General features: G+C 43.2%; 1 pseudogene; it reads right to left on the bottom strand.

Moving 5' to 3' along the window:
• Nucleotides 1-4,432: 4,432 nt before the first annotated feature.
• On the bottom strand, nucleotides 4,433-23,575 carry LOC146258131 (uncharacterized; annotated as a pseudogene).
• Between the last annotated feature and the right edge of the window lie 1,492 nt (nucleotides 23,576-25,067).

The raw sequence follows: 25,067 nt of genomic DNA, 5'->3' as shown, positions 1-25,067 counted from the left end.
GAGGTGGTCAACCTAGAGGAGCAGAACGAGAGCCGGGGAACTGCAGGATTACGTCAAATCATTTCAGCAACGACACTGGGGTCTATGCTGGCCTCCATTGTCTAGATGTCTGTACAGCTGTCCAGGCTAAACGTAGAGTGTTCTGGGTGAACTTTGTACTCAGAGTAACTTCATGGATCCCCAGAGGGTGTTTGATGAATAGTGCGTCATGGCCTGGATTGGCTTCTGGCACAACTCTTTAAAACATACATTCATTATAAAGATGTATTTTTTATGGCAATGGGTTTAGACTGCTCGCTTGCGATCAGAGGTCTTGGTTTTCTCATGAATGTGTCCTTGTGGTATTCATCACAGGGTTTGTTCAGTTATTGAGTGAATTAATAAGCATTCCAGGTTTCATGCATTATTACCAAAGGGCAGACAAGTTAATTGCACAATGTCTTAATGCTGACCAAGGAAGTAAATATTTACAGTAAAAACACACCAAGAAATATTCTATCAGAGCTTTCGTTCTGGTTGCATCTTGCTGAATTAGTCCTACATGAAGTGAGTTCATGTGAGACGTTTCCACCGTAAGCTGACTGTACCACACAGATCAGCTGAAACTCATGTCATTCTACCATCAGACTGGAGAACTTGTCATGATAACACATTTTGAGCCCTTATCTAATACATCAATATTAGTCTTTGCTTCTGAAATTCCCTGAGCATTTGGTTGGCATGGTGAATTGTGGTTGGATCCCGTAAAAAGGAAATTCTGTCAAACAAGTGGCGTCCTCTACAGATGGTGGAGTTGAGAGAGAGAGAAGTAGGGCTCAATTCCAAGGTGATAATGAGTTAAGAAAGGCCCTGTTCTGACACCGTTCAGCTTTCTATCGGAAGGTTTGTGATGTCTGTACTCGGTACACCCTCAGATGTGGTTCCCTTTAAAAACCCTGATATTGTGCACCATGCACATACTACGCCTGCACTCTATACCTCCATGTATGTCTGCCTGTGGGTTTGCCATAGTGTGTGTGTGTGTGTGTGTGTGTGTGTGTGAGAGTGTGTGTGTGTTGGCACCTTATCAGTTCTGTCTTCCCCCAGGAAGGTGATTGAAAACGATAGAAACTCAAATCCTCGGCTTCACCATGCCACCATATCAACATTTGCATCAGTCAAAATTAGGATCTATTTCCAGACAGTCATGCAGAACAGCCTCCGTATCAAGCCAGTGGATGTTTATTCAGGTGGAGTTAATTCTCAGTGATTATTTAAGGCCTGTCTGTGACAGAGCAGTAAGCAGCAGGTCACTGACGGACGCACAGCATTCAGAAGGGGATTATGGTGACTGTTCATAATTCATAACTTTCACTCCTTCCTTTACTGTTATTGATTTTTTCATTGGATTAAACAGAATGCCCTCACCCATAACAATGAAATATTCGGAAAGAAATCCATATTCTTGTATAAATCCACAAATAAATGAATATTTGTACATTAAGATTTAATAATCTTGGCTCAGGCATCTGATTAGTATGCCTCCTGGACGCCTCCCTGGTGAGGTGTTCCGGGCACGTCCCACTGGGAAGAGGCCCCGGGGAAGACCCAGGACACGCTGGAGGGACTATGTCACTCGGCTGGCCTGGGAACGCCTCGGGGTCCCCCAGGAAGAGCTGGTGGAAGTGGCCGGGGAGAGGGAAGCCTGGGCCTCCCTGCTTAGGTCGTTGCCCCTGCCACCCGATCCTCGGACAAGCGGCAGATGACGACGACGACGACGATTTAATAACCAAACTCATGCATTTAAATAGTGTGATGCTACACACAATTCTGTCATGCTGTCATGGTTACAGTGAAATGTTTGGGAAATTCTAATTGATAATTATCATGATGAATTATAGTGACACAAATAATCTTCCTCATTTGAGCTTAACTATCATATACTGTCTGATATGTTGTTACGTCCCACAGCCCTGTCCAGGGTTTGGTGTGGGTCTTTGTGTTTTGGCTCTGTGTCTTTTTTGTACAGGTGGCACCAATAACCGTCATTGCCAATCATCACCGACTCCTCCCTCCCGTTATCATGTCCAACTGGTTCTCGTATCATCCCTTCAGATGTATATCTGTGCCACTGTTTGTTCTGTTGAGTCTCAGACATCACAAACCTTCCGATAGAAAGCTGAACGGTGTCAGAACAGGGCCTTTCTTAACTCATTATCACCTTGGAATTGAGCCCTACCTTTCTCTCTCTCTCTCTCTCTCTCTCTATGTCTCTCTCTCTCTCTCTCTCTCTCTCTCTCTCTCTCTCTCTCTCTTTCTGTGTAAGAGTGCCTTGTGCTTGGTCTTGTTGGTTTTGAGTGAGAGTTTTGTTTGGTGGTATTGTGACAGCCTGATTGTTCTGTGTTATATTATAATTGTTAACCATGACCATTGTTAATCTTTAGATTTGTTTTGTCTTGAGGAGGGGAAGCACCTTCGGAGTGTTAGGCAAGACGCCCTGGGCTCGCGTGACCCGTAGGGTAACTTCCTGTCTAAACACACAAGGTTAGATCTGGGCTCCCATCACCTGTAGGGTGACTTCCTTGTCTAAACACACTAGGTTAGATCTGGTTAGGGCGTCTTGCTTGAGCACCAGTTAGTAAGTGTTGTTTGTTAGGTAGTTAGGACAGGTTAGGGCTGGGCTTTGCTGTACTTTACTTTATTTGCTTTGGTCTCGTCCAGCCCCTTCTCCCAACCCTTTCTGTCAGTCTGGAATGAAGAGCACAGTCGCAGATGCAGTTTCGAGTTTTTAATGGTTCTGATTTACTTCAATCACGTAAAGTAGTCAGTCGTACGTAAAGTAGCTCTTTTTCTGACCGCTGGGGGTCCTTGAACAGGGCGGTGTAATTTCCCTTCCCTAACAGGGTTAGTGCATAACATTTCTACAGTAAAGGCTCCTTTATTGTCTTGATCTAGCATGACCACAAACTGGGAGGTGAATCATGAACCAAAAGTTGTAGACATGATCCTTCCCACATCGGTTCCCTCATCTAAAGTCACTGAACACAGACGAGGCGGGACCTTAATAATCCTTTTGATAATCTACTAGAACATGCTTGTGTTTGATGCTATTGTGTGCACATCAAACGTACATCTATTCCAGAACATTCAGGATTCCATTCCAAATCCCAGGTCTCACATTTTTGGGTTTTCTAACTTGTGGTCTGAACGAACAGGTGTCAGATTAATGAAGCACATCACACACAAGTAAGTGCTGTACAGTCTGAATATGATCTGTTGATAAAACAGTGTTCCGGATGATTAAACAGAAGATGTAAGTGCTGTACAGTCTGAATATGATCTGTTGATAAAAGAGTGTTCCGGATGATTAAACAGAAGGTACAGTCTCACCTCTTTCCCTAACAGTTTGAAAGCGTCTCAGGATAAATGACCGTTCTCGCAATCAAAAAAGAATGCTCCTCAATTAGAACGAGTGTTCGTTCACTGGCCCAGTCTTAACCCTGCTGACGGCTGAGCAGGTCTGGAGTTCGTCTGAACTGGTCTCTGTTTGCCTGTTTGCCAGGCCCAGAGGTTGCGCACCCTTTCAGGGACTGTGTCACATCTCTGTTTCATATCCTGAATCTCTTTACTGAATGCTGTAAAGACAGTAAATATTGATCCTTGGGTATGGGATCAGATGGGCCACAGATTTGAAGTAGCGCTTCATTTCAGATAAAACGACAACAATGGGAAAAGTCAACAGCATTTGTCTAAAGAACAGCAGATAAGGACATTTTCTACCACTTGTCCCACATTTCCATGTTATGCAAGATGTGCGGTCAATGTCCTGTGATGTCACACCTTCTCTTCTTCCAGTCTGCAAGCTCCAACAGCCCTCATGTCACTAACACGTGAGTTAGATTCACAACTAACTCAAATCTATTAACAGGGGCTTTCATGGCAACCTGTCACTGGCAGTTGTGGTAGCCGTGACAAATGCCCACGTGAAAAACTCAACTGGTGGATTTATTTATATGAAAAATATCAAACTTCTCTGCATCATGACAGAATGATTCTGAAGATTTAAACTATTCTTTCAACCGCTTTTACTGAGACCACCAACAAGTTTCTCTCGATAACTAGCATTTCTGTTGCTTCCTGTCAAGCTTTACTTCTTGGGTCACATGGTATCTCAACAAGCAATGAGAAATAAACTAAAATTAGGAAACGCCTCAATTAAAAATGACAGATTATTTTAGGAAAAATCCAAAGCGTTCCCTTGAGCACATTTTTTTTACATTCCAATAAAGAGAGAGAGAGAGAGAGATAGAGAGAGAGAGAGAGAGAGAGAGAGACAGAGAGAGAGAGAGAAGGAAAGGGGAGGACGTGCGCACGTGCACAGAACGGGGTATGCGTTCAACCTGGTGAGCCACCAGTGTACCCTCCTGTGAGGAGCGTGTCTAGAACACTGTCCTCAGCAGCACACTCCTCCCTGCAGGTGGCTGTGGGAGCTGGGAGGGGACAAGGGGAAGTGTCTCCTGGACAGACAGCAGGCGTATCCTGAGGAGAACTAGAGAAGAGCCCGCTGGAACATCTCTGCAGCAGAGGGCCGGGACGGAAACCTGTCGGAAAACTCTCGCCTGCGACCTTCCAACGACGTGGAGTTTGGTGTTGGGCTGGTAGCCCCTTAGAATGCTCTCCCCTGATAGGAGTGTATTCGCTTTCCCTACAGCTCTCTGCATCTCACCTATGATATATTTGTTATCATCGCTCTTCCACAGACAGAGTTGAATGGTCAAACCCAAAGGAACAACCCCAAAAAATAAAAAATAAATAAAAGATATTTGGGTATCATCTCTGGGCAAAACGAGGAAGTAAAACTGACTCGGACATATAGCAAGACAATGATCAAAACTCCTAAAAAGTACATGAGTAGCCTGAGCCAGGAAGGCCGCAGCCACACTTCAGTCTGTGAAACGTTGTTTATGATCCAGATGGCCTCCTTGTACTTTTCCTGGTCCTCGACAACCAAGCACAGCTGGTCAGGCACATCCATGACGCTGAACACACCGGCCTCCCAACTGTGAAGGCCTTCCTTATTGACAGCAACCTGAAGCTGCAGGGCCTTCCCGTTACAGATGGAGGGGGGCTGGAGCTGCCGGTTGGGGGTGCAGAGCACGTTCAGCACCTAACCCAGGAAGTCTGGGTCCCAGGCCTCGAGGTAGGTCAGGTGGCGGAGGTGCAAGGGAACAACCCCCATACGCTCCGAGCTCTTTCGAAACAGAGACAGCCTCCTGGAGACACCAGCGGCTCCTCACAAACTCCTGGCTCAGGACCAGGACCACCTTCTGGCTCTCCTGGATGCAGTCAGACATGTTCTCCAGCACCGCACCGCACGGCCCGGGGTGAAGTCTCGGCTGTGGTAGCAGACCTGTAGCCCAGCAGCTTCCAGCCTGTCGATCAGGCTCTGGGCCCAGCGCCCGTCGATGCTGCTGTCGCTGATGAAGACGTGGTAGACCTCACCCTGAGAGGGGGAGGGGCAGGGAGAGGCAGGGCCAGCCCTGGTGAGGGGGAGGGGGAGGGGGAGGCAGGGCCGGCCCTGGGGGGAGGGGGAGGTTACTGTGGTTAGTTTGCACTGCCTCTCGTCGATACAGACCGTGCCTTGACCCTGACCTATCGAAACGCTGTTAGAACTCCACACTTCTGATCCTTGATCTGCTGCTGTACTTTCTGCACGCGCCATTTGTATGTTGTTTTAGATAAAAGCGTCTGCTAAATAAATGAAATGTCAATCTAACTATTGATTAGAAAGGAAGGTGACGTGTATACAACGTCTATACAACTGTGCCACAATCCAATGAGAATCATACAACAGAAAATAACAACATTGCATTCTGTAAACTAACTTGAAAACGATTCTAAAAACATGAATTAAGCCTAATCATCTAGCATAGTTACACAATGAAAAAACTTTCATATTAAAAAGGAAAGGAAAGGGATTTTACCTGATTGGGGGAAAGAACAGGAAAGAACAAGAATGCAAAACAGATACTGGCCCGTGTTTGTGTTTCCTGGATGTGTTTTGTCGTTCCGTCTGTCTCCTCACTCTCGATGCATGCGATGTCCGTCCAAGACTAGCCGTTCCCGTCCATCATCATGCGCACACCTGTTGTGGTGTTCTGTCGATTAGTCCTTTTTCCTACCGCAGTATGTGTTCTAGTGGTTGTCATCAAGTGTTTTGATGTTAATTCCTATTTTTGTAAGCACTTGTTATTGTAATTGGACCTACAGTACCTGCAGTAGACGGAGAGTGTTTTGTTTTGGTTGAACGGGCAGGGACATTGGGACGCGTCAGCTGTCCATGGGGTTATTCTTCATCACGTAGACGCAGCCTCGTTGTAAACACTTGGCTGGGAACAGGTGCTACTTGTGATTTTTAAAGATATCGTTTGGTTAGGTATCCTTTTCTTTGACATCGTTAACAGTTTCCTTGTGGTAAAATTAGTAATACATTTTCTTTCATTTCACTCCTCTTTCTTAGTATTTGTACTGCATCGCACCCACCAGCAGAATTGTACATAAGACCTTCTACTTCGGACGGCCAGGTAATCGCGGCAGGCAAGGCTTTGCCTCCTACCTCCTGAATGTCACCTCTGAAAGAGACTACAGTGACAGGAGAGACATGTTGCACATCTGTATGTTTCACAGACAAAGACTGGTCATATGTCTGACAAAAATCATGACTTAGAATTCGTGAGTTCATAGTAGAATATGGTCAGAAGATGTTATCTTACTTGTTTGAAAGGTATAGATTTGCACAGAAAGACAGCTTTGAGACAATCAGAAGGGGAGGGTGTGCTCACCTTATATGAAACAAGTTTAATAATCCAACAGTATCACAGTTTCAAGGCAGCTGCAAAATAATTACCCTCCAGCACTTCCAGCAGAAGTGATTTAATAAAGGCCAGTGAGGCAAAGCCAGCATGTGTCATTGACCTGAGGGTGTTTTAATATCTCTGTCAAACAAAAACTTCAAGCAATATTTCTTCATCTAAACTCCCTCGTTGAGCAAAAAGAAATTGGAGTACAATTTTGACGGCCATCTTCGTTGAATCTCCTCTGCCTTATGCCACAAAAACGAATGGTCTTACTCCTTGTTGTATTATCAACCAATATGAACATAGTTAACCGGAGGGATGGGGCAACACGCACTGTACTGCTGGGAAGAGTGTTTACCTTCTAAGGTGACCGTTCTACGGCATGAAATTACTGTGATACCGATGGTGACAGGGCTGAACAATGCCCTCAAGCTGAAGAGAAAATCAATCTTAACAAGTTAATGTAGTTTGGGGTTGTAATCGAGGACCTCAATCTGTTGCCCGCTTGATGCATCGACTCCTGGGAGATCCCAGTGTGCAGGGAGAGGGGAATGTTCCAGGGCCCTTCACTCAACTTCAAATGACCTGCTAGAAGATTTACTCTGTGAACAGAAACTGTTTTATAAGTTTGTTTTTACTCTTTTCCCAGTCACCAATGAGAGATTTGTTCTTTGTCAATATTACAACACACCAAACCTACGTTTTGAAATGAGCTTCACCTTTGTAAATGGTAGATTCTAACATAGTCATATCAACAATCTGTCTGATGAATGTGCCTGTTGTCTGATGAATGTGTGGGGGAAGAGCCGGATGTAAGGTGAGTGATAGAATCAGCGTTAGGGTTAGATTTACAGTAAGGAGTTACAGATGGTTTAGGAATAGGGTAAGGAGCGAGGGTTGGGTTTAAATAGGGTTCAGGTTAGGTTTTGGGGTTACGGTAAGGTTTCGGTCAAGGTTAAGGTTACGGGTTAGGATTTTGAATGAGACTGAATTGTGAGTCCCCACAAAAACTGCATTACAAACCTGTGTGTGTGTGTGTGTGTGACAACCATGTACAATGGACTTAATATAGTAATTCAATGCAAATACTATAAAACTCGATGCATTGTTGTACAGTATGACATAGAACCTAGTTTGAGGTTTAAAATGGTCCCAATGTTTCTAAAATCATCATTGAGATTATGGAAAATATGCCTTCAAAACCAGTTCACAGTTTTTAACCAATTTTGCAGCTCTTTGGATTTCTTTGTTGTTGAGGTATTTCTTGGACAGGTATCTTATCTATGATCTGATCACCTGTGATATGTCTCTTCCGATCCATTAGCAGCTATTCTTTGCGTCTTTAAAGAGTTACTAGTGATAAGCCATCTGGACATAAAGTCTGTTGAAGTCTGTTGAAAATACCCCTGGAAATCTATGATAGAACAAAGAATCTTCTTATCCTGTTTTCACTTTGTGTAACCCTATAACAAGTGCAGCCAGGAAACAAGGGCAGATCACAGGTTAGAAATATTCTAAAAAGCGGTAGCTGTTTCCAGAGGTAGTCTGGTATCTATCTTTCTGCATTTCATACCTGCCTTGTTTTGCATAAAAAAATGAATTTGTTATTATTTTTGGCATGTCCTAAATTTCCATGAAAGCCCAAGGCCTTGGAAGCATCGGATCTCTCGGAAATCTAGCTGAATGAGAGATCCCTGTGGAGAAGGAGCCCTTTTTTGTCGTAAATTAACAAAAAAAGGTCAGCACTAGAGGGATTTCTCAAACCTTCGTTTCCCCTAAAAAGTGCAGAGGAATCACAACACCAGCCCCTTCACGGCCGGCCCCCTCACGGCCGGCCCCCTCACGGCCGGCCCCCTCACGGCCGGCCCCCTCACGGCCGGCCCCCTCACGGCCGGCCCCTCACGGCCGGCCCCCTCACGGCCGGCCCCCTCATGGCCTCAGGGCACCCAAACACACGTGTGCTTGAACAGTGGGTTAATGCATTAACAGGCGAGCATGGACAATTCAGATTCTTTCTTTTGTATTTCCCCGTAGCTAAGGACATGCTTTGGGATGGCTAGAAACCCTTTAGCACATCATGCTGATCATGCAATTGTTAAACATGGATAGGAATTGGAAAATGATGCCTAAGTTAATATGATCTATAGTACATTAATTAAATCTACTATTCCTAAACTAATTCATGTGAATAACTAATGTCCACTGTCCACACTCCCAGTGTTACCTCGTGTGTCCGACTCAGAATGTTTAAACAAGCTCTTCTTTTATGTTTCATTTCGTCTGGAGAACATCATGTGTTTAGTCACATTAACAACCCAATGCAGGCACATTGAGTTCTGGAAACGTTTTTATACAAATCATTTACATTTACCAGCATCCAAAACAGTCTGGACATTCAACTTTGGCAAAAACAATATTCCGCCTTTGTCCTTATAAAGCAAAACAATTTACTGACTTCTTTTGAACCTTAAATATATATTTTTGGCATTGTCATGCTTTATCAGATAGTACAAGGTTCAAGGTGAACAGGAAAAGCAGGCAAGAGAGAGATGGGAAGACATGTGGCAAATGGCCTGGGTCCAGATTCAAATCCAGGGCTCTGTGGTGAGGCTCTGTGGTGAGGCTCTGTGGTGAGGATCTGTGTTGAGGCTCTGTGTTGAGGCTCTGTGGTGAGGCCCTGTGGTGAGGCTGTGTGGTGAGGCTGTGTGGTGAGGCCCTGTGGTGAGGCCGTGTGGTGAGGCTGTGTGGTGAGGCTGTGTGGTGAGGCCGTGTGGTGAGGATCTGTGGTGAGGATCTGTGGTGAGGCTGTGTGGTGAGGATCTGTGGTGAGGATCTGTGGTGAGGCTGTGTGGTGAGGCTCTGTGGTGAGGCTCTGTGGTGAGGATCTGTGGTGAGGCTCTGTGGTGAGGATCTGTGTTGAGGATCTGTGGTGAGGCTCTGTGTTGAGGATCTGTGTTGAGGATCTGTGGTGAGGCTCTGTGTTGAGGATCTGTGGTGAGGCTCTGTGGTGAGGATCTGTGTTGAGGATCTGTGGTGAGGCTCTGTGGTGAGGATCTGTGGTGAGGCTCTGTGGTGAGGCCCTGTGGTGAGGCTCTGTGGTGAGGCTCTGTGGTGAGGATCTGTGGTGAGGATCTGTGGTGAGGCCCTGTGTTGAGGATCTGTGTTGAGGCTCTGTGGTGAGGCTCTGTGTTGAGGATCTGTGGTGAGGATCTGTGGTGAGGCTCTGTGTTGAGGATCTGTGGTGAGGCTCTGTGGTGAGGATCTGTGGTGAGGCTCTGTGGTGAGGCTCTGTGGTGAGGCCCTGTGGTGAGGCTCTGTGGTGAGGCTCTGTGGTGAGGTCCTGTGTTGAGGCTTCAGTCCATGTGGGACAGTCCAGCAGACACTGGGGGCCCCAGACGTCTTTTCAACCTACAGACAACACATCTCTTACACACACTCTTTCCCTCTCTCTCTCTCTCTCTCTCTCTCTCTCTCTCTCTCTCTCTCTCTCTCTCTCACACACTCTCTCTCTCTCTCTCTCTCTCTCTCACACACTCTCTCTCTCTCTCTCGCTTGCTTCAGTCAACATTATCACAGTCTAAGCGATTATAATGTGGTGTCCCACGTCAACTGTTACATGATAGAAAAGAGTTATAAATAGAAAACAACTAACGAACGCCTTTGATTTGAAAGGCATTCATAGTGTACCTTTTTTGTTCATTGGTGCATCCTGTACAAACACATTAGGCCACACCGTGTTGACACTGTGAATACATGCAGAGGGCTTGACATTATTCACATGGTTTGAAATGGGTCAGCTTGTCTGAGAGGTCTGTCTTTGACCGGAAGCACACACTCACACACATACATACATACATACATACAGACACAGACACAGACACATGCACACACACACAGACAGACAGACACACACACACACAAAGGAAAGAGCTACCTTTTTTCCTTGTTTGGACAATTGAGTCCTGTAATGTTTAAAGAAATGATACAATATGATATAGTAGCACTAGCTTCAGTACTTGTGACATTTCAGGAAAAAGGTTGGTTGGTTTGGTTTTCGTATGGTTTGGCAAGTTGAATTGTTTCAAGGGCATACGCAAAGAAATGACATACTATGTAATATACTTTTTGAACAATTACATTTACAGTTGATATACTGTGACTACGTCCTTAGGTACCGATCAAGAAATCTGCCGACTTGTAACATCATACAGAACCCAGTTTTTGTCATAATCCAGCTGCAGACACACAGATTCCTGTATTATAGTTTGACGATCTTACAGTCATACTGTGTGGCAGCTCACAACTTGCAAAAAACGAATCTGATTCCTCCACCAAGCTGACAGAACAAGGATAAGTTGTTCCTTCAGTTGGTCCATCTTTATGTTGTTTGTGTCTTCCTATTTAGGGAACGAAGGGAGATCGAAGTGACGAAAGCACGCTTGTGGACGTTGTCTTGCCAACAGAGTTTTAAGACGTTGGTGCAATGGTGTCATGGCGCAAGCACACAACATGTCAATTTCAAGGCAGTTAGCAAGTACTCACTGAACTTGTTGAGTCAGGTGGCTGAGCGGTTAGGGAATAGGGCTAGTAATCTGAAGGTCACTGGTTTGATTCCTGGCTGCGCCAAATGATGTTGTGTCCTTGGGCAAGGCGCTTCACCCTACTTACCCCAGGGGGAATGTCCTTGTACTTCCTGTAAGTCGCTCTGGATAAGAAGAGCGTCTGCTAAATGACTAAATGTAACCAAACCTGTGAGTGGAGACTTCTGCCAACATGTCCAGAGAGAAACGTGATGCTTCCTCATCATCTGGACAGGTTCAGTTTCTTCTGACATACGGACATCTGAGTGGTTTTGTCACGACATGTTCGTGATTCTTTGTTTTACTTTATTTTTATACCAGTAAACAACAATCATGCACGACTGCAACTGCCTGATTTCCTATGTTCGTTTTATTTTCACTTTCCTAAATCCAAGAGATTTGCCCTTTATGGTTAAAAGCATAATTATAAAGACATTTACAATGTCCAATGCTGTCATAAGGAAAAACTCATTACACCGTTACACATGACCCATTTTCTAACACCACTGTATCATTTAGTTTCCAGACACATATGATGTGTTGGTGTGATACTACACTGTACAATATGTACATTAGAAGGCAAATTAACAATCTACAATTTAATACAATTGACTGGATCAAATTCAAATCAATCAACCCTATAGGTAAGCTCGAGCCAACACTGGATAATTCAGATTAATAAACCCTGGGGACAAACTAGGAAAACTTGTTTTGCCAAACGGGGGTAAAAAGTGTTCTCTCTGGAGCACTTGCTTACAGAAGCACATGCGTCTGTGATTTGCCTTGTGATCCTAGCTGAATTACCGTGACTGTTCACCATAAGAGAACAACACAGTTTTGTTCCAGTGTTAGCAACAATACATTTAAAATGTCATTATACAGGGCTTTGTTTTGAACATGAGAAAACATGAGACATTTTTTTTTTGCTCCAGAAGCACATTCTGTATCTCTCAGTCCCCACGACACCTCACACCCTCTTCTGGTTCAGATTTTAAGATTTTAATTTAAATCAAACTTGGAATACAATTCGTTTTTTTTGTGCACTTTGAATTGATCCAAGTCAATCCAACTAGGTCAACTTAGATGACGATTTTATGGTCTGACCAAAACGGTATGCTATCATTGTAGTAAAATCCAGCCCGCCTATTGCCTACTGTTCTTTAAGGTTTGTCTGAGTTCATAATTTGCCTTAGTCTACATGTGTACAGCCGTGGCCAAAAGTATTGGGAGCGACATATATTTTGTGTTTGCAAAGCTCGCTGGGCCTTTGCATACAATGACTGACAACATAATTTCAGTGAGTCATATCATCATCACAGGGGAAAGTGTGAACTATTTTAGCCAGGTGAAATCACTCTATCATTCTGATTGGATTTTAAGAGCTGATTGACTGCTGTAAAAGAGGGGACTATTTGCATATTGAACAGCCCCAAAAAGCTTTAAAAAATATGAAATGTGCCTTATTGTATTCCAGTACAGTAAAAACATGTGAAAACATTGTACTGAAACAAATACTGAAACAGCAAACTTTGCAAAATACAACATTTGTCATTGCTAAAACTTATGTCCACGACTCTACATTCTCTGCCATGCACTGTCTGCGAGAATGTGGCCAAGACAAAAAGAAAAGTCACTACAAAGTTAATTACTTTTCCTCATGGAGTGTAAGCATGCATACTGACTCACAGGTTCTGCTTTCTCATACACAAGACAGTTATGCGGAAGACTGAACATCTCATTAAGGCACCTGAAGAAGCTGTCGGGTGTAATTAGTGCAGGGGTTGGGACAAAGCTGCTTTCACATATTGACAGGAACAGAAAACAAGTTCTTAATCAGTTACCCTAATTATATTCATTACATTTGACCAGAACTGTCACTGTACGTTACTTCATACTGTACTCCACTAGGTTAGACAAGGTTATACGGTTTTAATAAGTTGTATGTTTACGGTTAGTAAATGCACATACACTTATTTAAGCTTAGCATAGATGTAAATTATGTTCTGTGTACTTATATGTTATATTGTGCCAGGTGCTTCCTTTGTCTTGTCTTAAGACAGTTCCCAGTCTGACCTTGTGTTGTTCTGTGTACCTGACAAATAAAAGACTTGACTTGATACAGTGACACTTGTCACACTGTTATTGTAATGCATGATGCCCAACAGTGGTCGTAATATTTCAGGATTTAACTAATCTTTTAACATATTCAATGGTAGACAGTTCCATGGGAGTAAAGCTGTTATAGACATGTTTATGGGATCAAATAAGGTACTGACATTTAAAGATTTATTTGGGATTCTTCATGAGTTCACAGTGACCTTAACATGGCATCCTGGAAAGCTTAAGGGTTTGCACACACCTGGGAATGAAACAGGCCAGCTGTTGAATATCTAAGTCTGGTCACACAGTGGATTTCTTCCTGCCACAAGAGCTCCTTTCCTGAGTCACCTCTCTCATGCCCCCGTGGCCTTAGTGTGAGTGTTGAACTTTACACCCCCAGCACCCACACCTCAGCCCAGCTTGGTGTGACCCCCAGCACCCACACCTCAGCCCAGCTTGGTGTGACCCCCAGCACCCAAACCTCAGCCCAGCTTGGTGTGACCCCCAGCTTGGTGTGACCCCCCTTATTACAAGCAGAAATTATTGCATAGATTTTCTTTTGAAACAACAACCTTTTCTTCTTGTGAGAATGGGTCAAAACAAGTGGGACTCCACTGGGAAAAAAATACAAATTCTAAAGAAAATCAATGCGATAATTTTTGCTCGTAAATAAGTACATACATCTGCAAATGGAACATGTGAAAATTCACTTTGTAAGATTTCTTGAAATACGATATTATGGCTTTCCACGATACATATTTCAAAGGCAATAAAGTGAAAACATTTTTTTATACAGTAAACCTTTAGCAAATAACAGCAAGTTAAAAACCTTATGACGTCAAAAAAGCTTGTTTCATCCAAGATACAACTGAATAGATATTTTCAAGTCATTCATGTCTAAAAACAAAAAGTTTTCAGAAAATATGACAAACAGTGCACCACATGGAGAGAGCTCTTTGATCACACCCCTGAACACATAACGGTGAGGCCTGCAATATGACACCTTGAAGAGAAAAACACACGGAGACACTAAGGATGCCATGCTAATTACTATTTCGACAATAGACCCGACCAAACTGCAGAGGAGATTATATCAAACTAATCGTGGTTAGGCAAATTCCTTTGCAATGTATTTCAATACCTTATTGAGGTATTCAAAATCAGTGCCTGTTTTTTTCATTCTAACAGGTTCAATGGTTTTAAGGGTTAGTGTTGGGTCATGAAGTTTCAGCAGAGTGGGGTAAGAATTACAATAATGCTTTAAAGATATTTTCTTGTCTTCTTTGAGGGTTTAGGTAGGATGTAGGTGTTAATCTGTGGGAAACTGTTGTAACATCGTGTGACCATGACTACATGTGTAAAAACAACAAATAAAGAGTTGAGAGGTGGGAAGTGGGCCTCTTCTCTGAAAGAGGTCATCGAGACAGGGGCGTCGGTATACCCTTTCTACTGGGGCACATGCCCCAGTATAACTCTGCTGTGCCCCAGTAAAATCTAAAGTTTGAGTTTTAACAATTTACTTTATTAGTCAGTGCATTCATCTAGATTGAGAATCCTGGTAAAATGTTAACGCAGTATCCCAATCAACGCTTGTAAAATCAAAGCAGTATAATTGAAAACCCAAACCGATGCCCGCAGAATTCCATGTCAGTCTTCTGATCTTGCCAAATAGCCACTGCAGCACACAGAAGTGCAGGTGTCGGACTCGGCACACAAGTCACAATTGAGGTAGGCTAAGAAAACATTACAAAACTAAAGAAAGTTTCTACATGATAGGCCTACTGATCATCTTACTTTGACTACAACATAAAACAGTATAACATGAAGCTCAAAAAACAGTATTTGCGCTCAAATGAATGCGAAAAAAATGTGCACGCTCCCATTAACTATTGATGTCCCTGCTGCCAAAACTCATATCAAACTTGCGTCCCTGAACTGTTGTATAGTGGGTTAAGAAAGGGTAGTTTTTATAGCCTAGTAGTGCATTGTGCGCAGCACGATTGGAAGAAAAAAAAGGATCTGTATAGGGGCCTGTGCCCCAGTATGGCTTTATGTCTAACAACGCCCCTGTCACTAGAGGTCACAGGGTCACTTGCTGAATGAAGGAAGGGAAGGCTGAACAGGCTAGCCGCCCCACCAGGGAGCGATTCAAGGACACTTCCCTTTCCGATATTTACAGTTAAGGATGTCCTTATTCCTCTCAGGTCAAGTAAACATTCCTACCACTACACTTGAAAGTGTACAGGGTTGGCATGGGACTTAAACAATGATATATACGTATATATACAGTTTATCAAACTGTCTACATGTTTGCTTACTTCAACCTAAAACAGCTGTATAAAGGTGAATTAAACAAACAGTTAACCAAAACAGACACTGACAAAATGCAAATAACAGGATATGCATTTTTTTCTGCACAATGTCAATATTTTTTTTGCTTTAAATCATCTGTTTTACTGTCCTCGTGTTGTGTTGCGTGACACAGAGGGAAGAAGACAGTGAATACTTTCGACCCTGCACTGTTTTTCACATCATCAGTCATCCTTGATTACCTGCCAAAGACAAATCCGCCATCACAACACACATAGACCCTCGACGACCTAATAACGTGGAGCTTAACACATCTAGAATAGAATACTGTGCATTTGGAGACAAGAGTCTCCCCTGTGACCTCCACACAAAGCATAATATTACATAAGGTGTCAACCACCTCCAATGTCACGTCATCTGCCAAGTAACATCAGCTTTAATTTAGCTTGGAACAAACGAAAACATACGCATTGTTAGGTTGATTTTACAGTATGCTGAGATAATGCCTGATTGGCTGGTCTATATCACAGCGAATATTGTCAGGACAGTTTATCAGGCTGTGACATTAAACTCGCCAGGAGTCTCTTGTGGTTGGTTGGTGTCACTGAAATGGAATCAGTGTTCATTAAGGGTTAGGGTTAGTTTGTCTGTGGCCTTGTTCTAAGTGCCATGTCTGAAGTTTGACCGCTTCATTCAATGGGATTAAAGCCAGCAGACAGTTTGTTGAAGGTCTGGCATAATGAGCGTGGCTGGGTTAGGGTTAGGGTTAGGGCTGCCAGTGTGCTGTGATCAAACTAGGCCCTACTGTAAAAACAGGGCTGGTCTACACACAGGGCTGGTCTACACACAGGGCTGGTCTACTGTACATACAGGGCTGGTCATAAGAGGACCAGGACTCTGATATGTTCCACTGTCGGATTTGCTGCAAAACTGTTAAAACAAAGGAGGCACAACATTGAACCAATTAATTTTATCAGACTTTGAAGGACCAGCAGTAGGTCATTCCGAACAGAATATAAGGAATACAGCATGGTTTACTTTAAATATAATGCAGTATGATTGCTATACATGTATAGTTTATTAGTTTGTCATACTTTAGGGTAACAGACTTCCAAACACAAGTCTTCTGTTGGCAGTGAGCTAGGTGAGATTAGCTCCTTCTTTCTGCTCTGGTCATATTTACATAACCTGATAGCTGTTATTTAAATAATGTTCAGCATGTTCCATTGCTTACTCGATAACTGATTTTTGCAGATTAGCTGGTTGTTTCTTTGTTTTCCTGGGCTGTCCTCAAACAGCACAATACACAAGCGCATGATAAGAAAATTGCTGTCTACTTAGCCCATAAGCTATGTGTGTTTAGATAAATACCGGGGGGGAGAAAAACAAATGTTGTTGATGTGATCATTGTGCTTTTAGTAGTGTGAGGTAATAGTAGGGCCATCTCGATCAGAGTCACATCCCAGATGAAGAGGAGTTGATTCGAAACATCTCCCAGGCCGATGAAGCTTTCCTTCAGTCCGGACAAATATTACACAGCAACATCACTTGAGTCAATGAAGTTATGCTGAGGGCAGCATAGTTCACACGTACGTTTCATATTTTACATGTAAATATCTGTGGAAAAGGAGCTACTGTTTAAACGTGTTAAAAGTCTGTTTCACAAGTGACTTCTTTTACAGAACCTTCTTAAATTCTGTCCAGGCTGCCTTTGCATAGCTCTGTGACGAGGATTGTAATTCAGAGGGAGAGAGGACATTTAGAACGGTCAAGCAGGGAACTTTGAGTGATCTGTGGAGCTGGCGTCTACGTGCTACCAAACAGCATATGGAAAGCAGAAGGCTCCATCAAACTTGGCCTGTTTATTCAACACAAAACTTCAAGATCTTTCACTGATCGGCTGCAACCTGTTACGCAACTCTGTTTTGGGTCAAAAGCATCACGTTCCTCTCATGTCTCGTAGCAGAGGTTTATTTGATGCTTGACAGGTGAAAACAACAACACAAATTTTCTGATTCAATATATTTCTTTGTGGTGTTTCAAAGATTTAACATCAGCACACCAGGGGGCCTGGGATAGGCTGGTTAAATAGGCCGGGGAGAAAACGGTTATAACATGCTGGTGTGATCCAGGGATATGCTCTCTGCCTGCAGAGGGTGTTGAATAGAAGGGTTGGGAGATGTAGGTTAAAGACAGTGGTAAAGTAAGTCATTTCAGAGGGTTGAACTCGACGTCAATATAAAAAATTAAAGGCCCACGCCTCACATACTATTTGTTTGCTCCTCCCACCACAGTGACTGGCTCCTCCCACCACAGTGACTGGCTCCTCCCACCACAGTGACTGGCTCCTCCCACCACAGTGATTGGCTCCTCCCACCATGGTGACTGCCGGGAGTTTGGTTTGATATGTTTTTACAATATATTAAGGTTGAACTATATCTATGCTCACAGCCCAATTGATTATATTATTTTATTAGTTAAAATAACATAATAATAGGTGTTATTAATAATGTACTCTCAGTATTATCATTAGTAAGCTGTATTCATCTTAAGCTTAAACAACAGTCTACAGTACAGCAGCTACTTGAAAGTTAAGCAACCCAAGCTGTCAGCTCCTTCATTTGACTCCCAGCTGCATTCAGCAGAGTTCTCTGAGTATTACACTGATCATTAGTCTTTCAAGTGATAACGGAAATTACCCACATTATTGAAAAATGCATGGTCACCTGTCAAAGGCTGTTCATAAATCCCATGCCGTTCCAGGCACTGGTAAGGTAATTAGTGGCTGCTTAGTTGGAAACCAATCCTTTTGATCCAATTGAGTCACTTTGTGTTAATGAGGTTGACAGGCTGTGTCAGGCCCCCTGCTGCCCCCCTCCAGACAGGAACGGAGGCCAGAACACAAGGAGAGTTGTGACAGAACCCCTGGGTTCAGTATGCTGTTATTCTAGTAAGGAATAGTCTCTGACATGGTGTACGTTTCTACATGCCTGTTTTCTTAGGCTGTGAGTTATTTTTTTGAAACGAAGACCTCTTGTAGCAGTGCTTCTACACATGGCTGATTGTGTGGTCGTGGCAGTGCATTCTAAAGAAGTTCACCCCGACTGGGTTTAAAATCACAAGGCAACCATGAAAATACACTCCAAGTACTTTAACTACGGACCGTGCACAGGATCTATTGGCAGCGTAGAGCTAAGCTAACGACCGCTAGCAGAGAGACTCTCCATGCCAAGGACATGCTGGAGTGTCGTTGGCCTCCAGTATGACTGAATGGTATCAGCATTTGAGACATGAACATCCCACCAGCTGGGGAAGCAGCTGCAGGGTGTAAATATGAATAACACCCTACACAACCACAAACAGCTTATTTTACAACTCCTAGCAATACTGCCACTGCAATACTGCCACTGCAATAATGTTCAAATTTCAAATGAAACCAATCAAATTTAGGTGAGAAATAGGTAAGGTAAGAGTTATTAGCTTTCTTATGCTCAAAACAAGTTAATTTGGCTGTCAGCGCAAAGAATATTTCACTTGATAAGATTTGTTATACTAATGTGTTGTAGACTTGAATTAAGTCACTAAAAGAGATATTTATTCTCAAAACAAGCGCAACTATATTTAATATCTAAAGACAAGATGTACAGTTTTATTGTTCTTGTTGGCCACCGCACTGTCCATTTAGGATTAAGTTGCAAGAGTTCTTGATGAAATCCTAGTTGTCAGTTAGCATGTCACCATTCAAGAAACATGATGTACCTGACATCTGTCACCTTATCTATGTCCCAGGAAGGTGTTGATTAGTGCTTCTGAGTCAACTAGACTTCTTCACAGTGCAAGGTCCAAGGAGATCCCGGCTGCACTCATGACCTGAGCTAATAGTTGTGTCCACATTACTGTCAGTGTATATGATTCTGAAGTGAAAAGAGTCACTTGAAATTTGTGGCTTTTGACTTTGAGTCTGACAGATGTGAATCTAACTCCAGGAGCCAATAACATTAGAGGGGATCATGCCATGTAAAGCACAATGACAACTTGTAGATTTGGTATTGAACCAAATCGCACTGCAATATTTTTCCCCATGCAATGACTGGAGTCAGTTATAATATATTAAGTCTGGCTTCCTCTATTTGACCCAAATGTGTCCAAAGTCTTGTGATTTGTGGTCGTCTCCTTGAGCTTAAACCAGAGCCCCGGAGTTCTGCCAGTGCCCTGAAGCGCCTCTGAAGTGGGCAGCTTCCCCTCCCAGAGCCCCTCCCCCTCCCAGAGCCCCTCCCCCTCCCAGAGCCCCTCCCAGAGCCCCTCCCCCTCCCAGAGCCCCTCCCCCTCCCAGAGCCCCTCCCAGAGCCCCTCCCCCTCCCAGAGCCCCTCCCCATCCCAGAGCCCCTCCCAGAGCCCCTCCCCCTCCCAGGGCCCCTCCCCCTCCCAGGGCCAGCACTACAGAACCAGTCAGTGTTAGTAACGCTATCAATGTTTGTCTGGCTTTCAAAGGGGTCAGGAAGACATGCATAGAGTAACTAGGTTACACAACTGTAAACATGCGATAATCCTGTCGCTTTGACAATCTTCAATGGTGTGAAAATGAAGATCTGACTCGACAAGTCCTGATAAATCTTGAAGAAAATATCTTCAGCATATTCTGTTATTACTGAAGTAATAGGTATTAATTTTTGTCTTGACGTTTACAGTTCAGTGGAAAATCTTACATTAGTTTGAGACAATTGTTTTACACAACCCAGCCTGTGAAGAAACGCTGTCTGGCTGCTTAGCTGATGATAACTCTCTACTCAGTGTGTTATACATCAGCTTGATGAATCATAAAAGTATCTTATGTGGCAGTAGTCCCTATGATATGGCTATACTGTAGGTGTGAAGGGAGGATATGAGAGGATGTGTGGGCATACTGAATAAAGCTTTAAGTTTCATGGAGACCAGAAGGGAGTGCGACTCAAATGTGCGTAACTGATAGGAACTCAATTTGGCTGTTTAATTGCAACTGCTAACTGTTTTGTAACCCCAGCCCTAACTCTTACCAGATGTAACCATGAATTTATTTTCACGTCTAAACTGAACGTCTTCATTTCAGTGTGCTGTATTACAGTGACTGTTCCCTGAATTACCTTCTCCTACTCAAAATGTTCACTTTCACAATCTTCTAAGATCTCAGGTAAGGATTCAGGACTGAGTACACTACACATGCTTGTAGTTTTACTCCACCATGGTTGTAGTTTTACTCTACCATGGTTGTAGTTTTACTCCACCATGCTTGTAGTTTTATTCCACCATTTTTATGGTTTTGTGAAACTGTATTAAATGCCCTATATTACCAAGAAGAGCCAACCTTAGGTCAGAGTGGATTAACTCTCAGCTATAACCTCTGCTTCCCTGTTGTATTGAGCTGGCTAGACTGTCCTCGTGTCACACCCTAACAGGGTTGTGTAACGCACTGAAGCAGAGTTGGATGGCCTTTGCCTGACATGATGATGAATGTTGTTTGTGTATCCAGTCAAGGCATTCTGCTAGCCTGGCTGAGGCTGTCTGTTCTCCCCAGGCTGAGCTCTGGCTGGCTCTGGGTTGGTTCAGGCCTTAGTGCTCAAAAAGAAGATATCCAGGAGTAAACAAAGTATTTTTGCCTTCAGGGCAAGTTCGGAAGTATCCGCAGCCGATGTAGGTTTTCAGAGAGATTTGTGGAGACGATTATCCAATAGGAGACGTGTTTTTGATTAACCTTTGAGAACGCTTGGTTGGAGAAGAAACGTTGAAGGTGCCGAGGAATTTCTTACTTTCTCCTGCCTGTCGTCCCACATCTCTGCTCAGCTCCCTCATTGACTCACTGACTGAAAGAACACACACACACACTCACAAACACACACACACACACACACACACACACACAGACGAACACACAGACACATGTAGCCACACACACGCACATTCACACGCACAGATACCCCAGCTACCTGCAAGGCAAACCCAGGCACCATCCGGCTGTATCGAGGCAGGTCTTTATAATTCAGACGTAGTTCTTCCACACATAGCTGCCCATTATTTGCCACTATAATCTTCAAGGCCTAATGGAATTCCTGTGGGCATGCATTGTGTTAGAATTCTGACTCCTGCAGTCAGCCAGCCTCTCTCTGACTCAAAGCTCTCCACAGGAGTCATTACAGGCAGACTCCTGTCGACAGTGGCGTGGTCTGAAATCCTCCTGGATTTGTTGTTGTGGGTGTTAGATCTCCTGTTCTGTGTGTGTTTGCAGTACAACACTGCAGGGATTCCAGGGAACACACACAAAGGAGATGTTTGTTTATGCTTAGAACAGTGTTGACGATCCACAGCGTTTCTTTGCAGAAGTCATTGTGCTTGTTTTCCCGACTGGGGCTGAGATCTCAATGTGAAAATGCACCCCCTGGTTTATCATTTACTTAAATAGTGCCTGAGCCACTGTTGGTTGGCCACTGTTCACATCATGACAGGATTCGTCATCCAGCAGTGGTGTGGGGCTGTACGTTAAGGCCTGCTGGCTTATTGATTGGTCGAAGTGAGTCACTTCCTTCACAACTTTTGGACCAAAGAAGTCTTGCTGTCCCCAAAATGTCTCAGTTTTTTTGAAAGTCATTTCCTTTCGTATTTTCCCCTTCACCAAGCTTCCCATTTGGTTCAGAGGAGATTCTTCTGTGTGTGAGTCATTCGTCCTCTGGTGGAGGTGAAACATTGTGGGTGACAGAAGCTTTCTGGAAATGTCAGTTGTTACCTAATACTCCACGCCAAAAAGAAATGCACACATACATAGATGCACACAGAGAATGGCAGAAAACAAAGCACAGAACTCACATTTTTGTTCCCAAGATCAGTTGCTATGCTGCTGTTTGCTGTTAATTATGCTAAATGTTTCCAAGTTGTGCAAATGCTGTTTTGTAATCAGACGAGTTTGAGTGGAGGAGATATATAACTATGCATGTAGATTCGGCTATTAGATTCGGCTATGCAAGGATGGGTTGAGTCATCAACTGTTAATGTCTTCCCTTCCCCTGTCTGATTTTACTATTTATATGATAGAATATGACAGACATTGTCATATGATCGGTTGTTTATTTGAGCTAAAATTATAATATTGATTTACAGTCATTTCACCGTTGATGTTAACTGCCAACATTTGTTTCTTTTTTACAAAACTCCAAATGACAGATCAGACAGATTTACACTGATAACAGAAAGAGATAAGGACGTATTTATCCAGCTTTACTGATTTATCTTCAGAGACTTCCACATTGTACATTCTTTACATTTGTTGCCAGGGCTCGGGCCAAGGAAACCTAACTCCTGTGCGCAGGGATTTACAGTTATCACAATCATGATGTTGTAAACCACCCCTGAAGTGGGTGCTTGTAATACAAGGGGTCTCGTTAAAGTGGAGTTAAGACAGCTTAAAGTTTCAAAATCCTCTTTCCTGGGATCTGGATATGTTGAGTCAAAACACCTTGTGACTCACTTGGTGTTTTCCAGCTGGCGTACCTTAAAATGTATCACATTTGTCAAATACACTTTGAGAGTCATCCTTCTTGAGAGTCATCCTGCTTGAGAGTCATCCTGCTTGAGAGTCATCCTTCTTGAGAGTCATCCTGCTTGAGAGTCATCCTGCTTGAGAGTCATCCTTCTTGAGAGTCATCTTGCTTGAGAGTCATCCTGCTTGAGAGTCATCCTTCTTGAGAGTCATCCTACTTGAGAGTCATCCGGCTTGAGAGTCATCCTGCTTGAGAGTCATCCTTCTTGAGAGTCATCCTGCTTGAGAGTCATCCTGACTGAGATAGCTGGTCTCCCAGGATGACAGTGCGATGCGTCTGTAGAGGCAGATGCCTGGGAGTGTGCAGCAGGTCTCAGTCATGAACAATGTCTTGCTGTTCTCATATGTACCTTCTTGTTTTCCTGCAGAAATATTTCATTTTGAGTGTAAACGGTACTTGTACAGTACTGCCCTTCATGGCAAGGTGTGCCTTTTTCATTTGTATGCGTGTCAGACAGAAAATACGTTTGGTTTTATGATTTCATTTAGACAGATCAATGCTCAAATCTAAATACACAGTTGTCAATTTATAATGTTCTGTCAATGTACACTTCCCAAAGGTCTAGTTCAACACAAACTTCAGCAATTCTTGAAAATTATTTGTCATTTGTTGCTAGTCTGAACTCTCTGCATCGTTCAGGTAACCAGAGGTCTAAATGATAAATGAAGTACAAATCCCAGTACATCTCTTCTTGTGATTCTCTCTCGGTGCACAGTGTGCACTCTCTTTATCACGATCGTCACGTGCCGTGTGCTTTTAGCCAAGCTTGATTTAATCACGGTCATGACTTCCCTATGGTCATTGTATGAAGCATGTCTCTGCTTTAGAATGAGGTCCAACAGGAAATGCAATTGAAACACCTGCAGGTTGGAGAATTGCCTCTCCGTGGGAGTCTCAGAATAACTGCCATATCTGTCTTAAGTGGGTCATTATATCATAACACATTATTTCACAGATCTACGCACCATTGTCTACTTCTATACAGTATGAAACCAGGCGAGCAACTTCCTATATAAGAACATTGTCGTGAGGAAGAAATTATGAATTGCGTGTCTTCATTAAGATCTCATTTTAGACAGAGGCTGAATCTTTTTTTTTCAGGAATGGGTAACTAAAGCACACACAGTTCATAATCAGTGTTCCATGTTAACAATGTTTGAGTTGGCAATGGTCATACAGACACCTGTTTACTAGAAGAATAAAACATTGTCAGTGGTAGCGTAAGTCTATGTCAGGCTAATTTAAAAGATCCTGCAAACGTGTTGCAAATCCACATAAACTGAGACTGCGAGGAAATCAAAGCAAATTATGTTTTCTCCTACAGGAACTTAACAGCAGCACATGTTTACAGGTTCAATTTTGGTCTAATTTGCTTGTGATAGTTATAAGTCTGCCAGTTGCCAGCATGTTACTGTGTCCTTGTTTTATTGGAAACATATTTAATATTAGCTTCAAACTAAAATGTAATGATGCTTGTGGTACACCACGGAGAAGGACTGAGATGATACGACAAGTATATTTCCTTGTCATTGTTACTTATTTTGGACAAGCACAATAGTCTGTTTCCAAAGAACTTACAGGTCACTATAAAGGCAAATCTAGGAAAGTCACAACTTTCTCAAGGTCCACATTGCCAGTAAACTTTAATTGTCCTGTGGAGCAAAAGCATGTCCTTA

The sequence above is a fragment of the Hypomesus nipponensis genome, chromosome 14, assembly GCF_054491055.1.
Source record: "Hypomesus nipponensis isolate SF chromosome 14, ASM5449105v1, whole genome shotgun sequence".
Lineage (NCBI taxonomy): Eukaryota > Metazoa > Chordata > Actinopteri > Osmeriformes > Osmeridae > Hypomesus > Hypomesus nipponensis.
The sequence above is the reverse complement of the archived record's forward strand: the minus strand, read 5'-3'. Positions and strand labels throughout refer to the sequence as shown.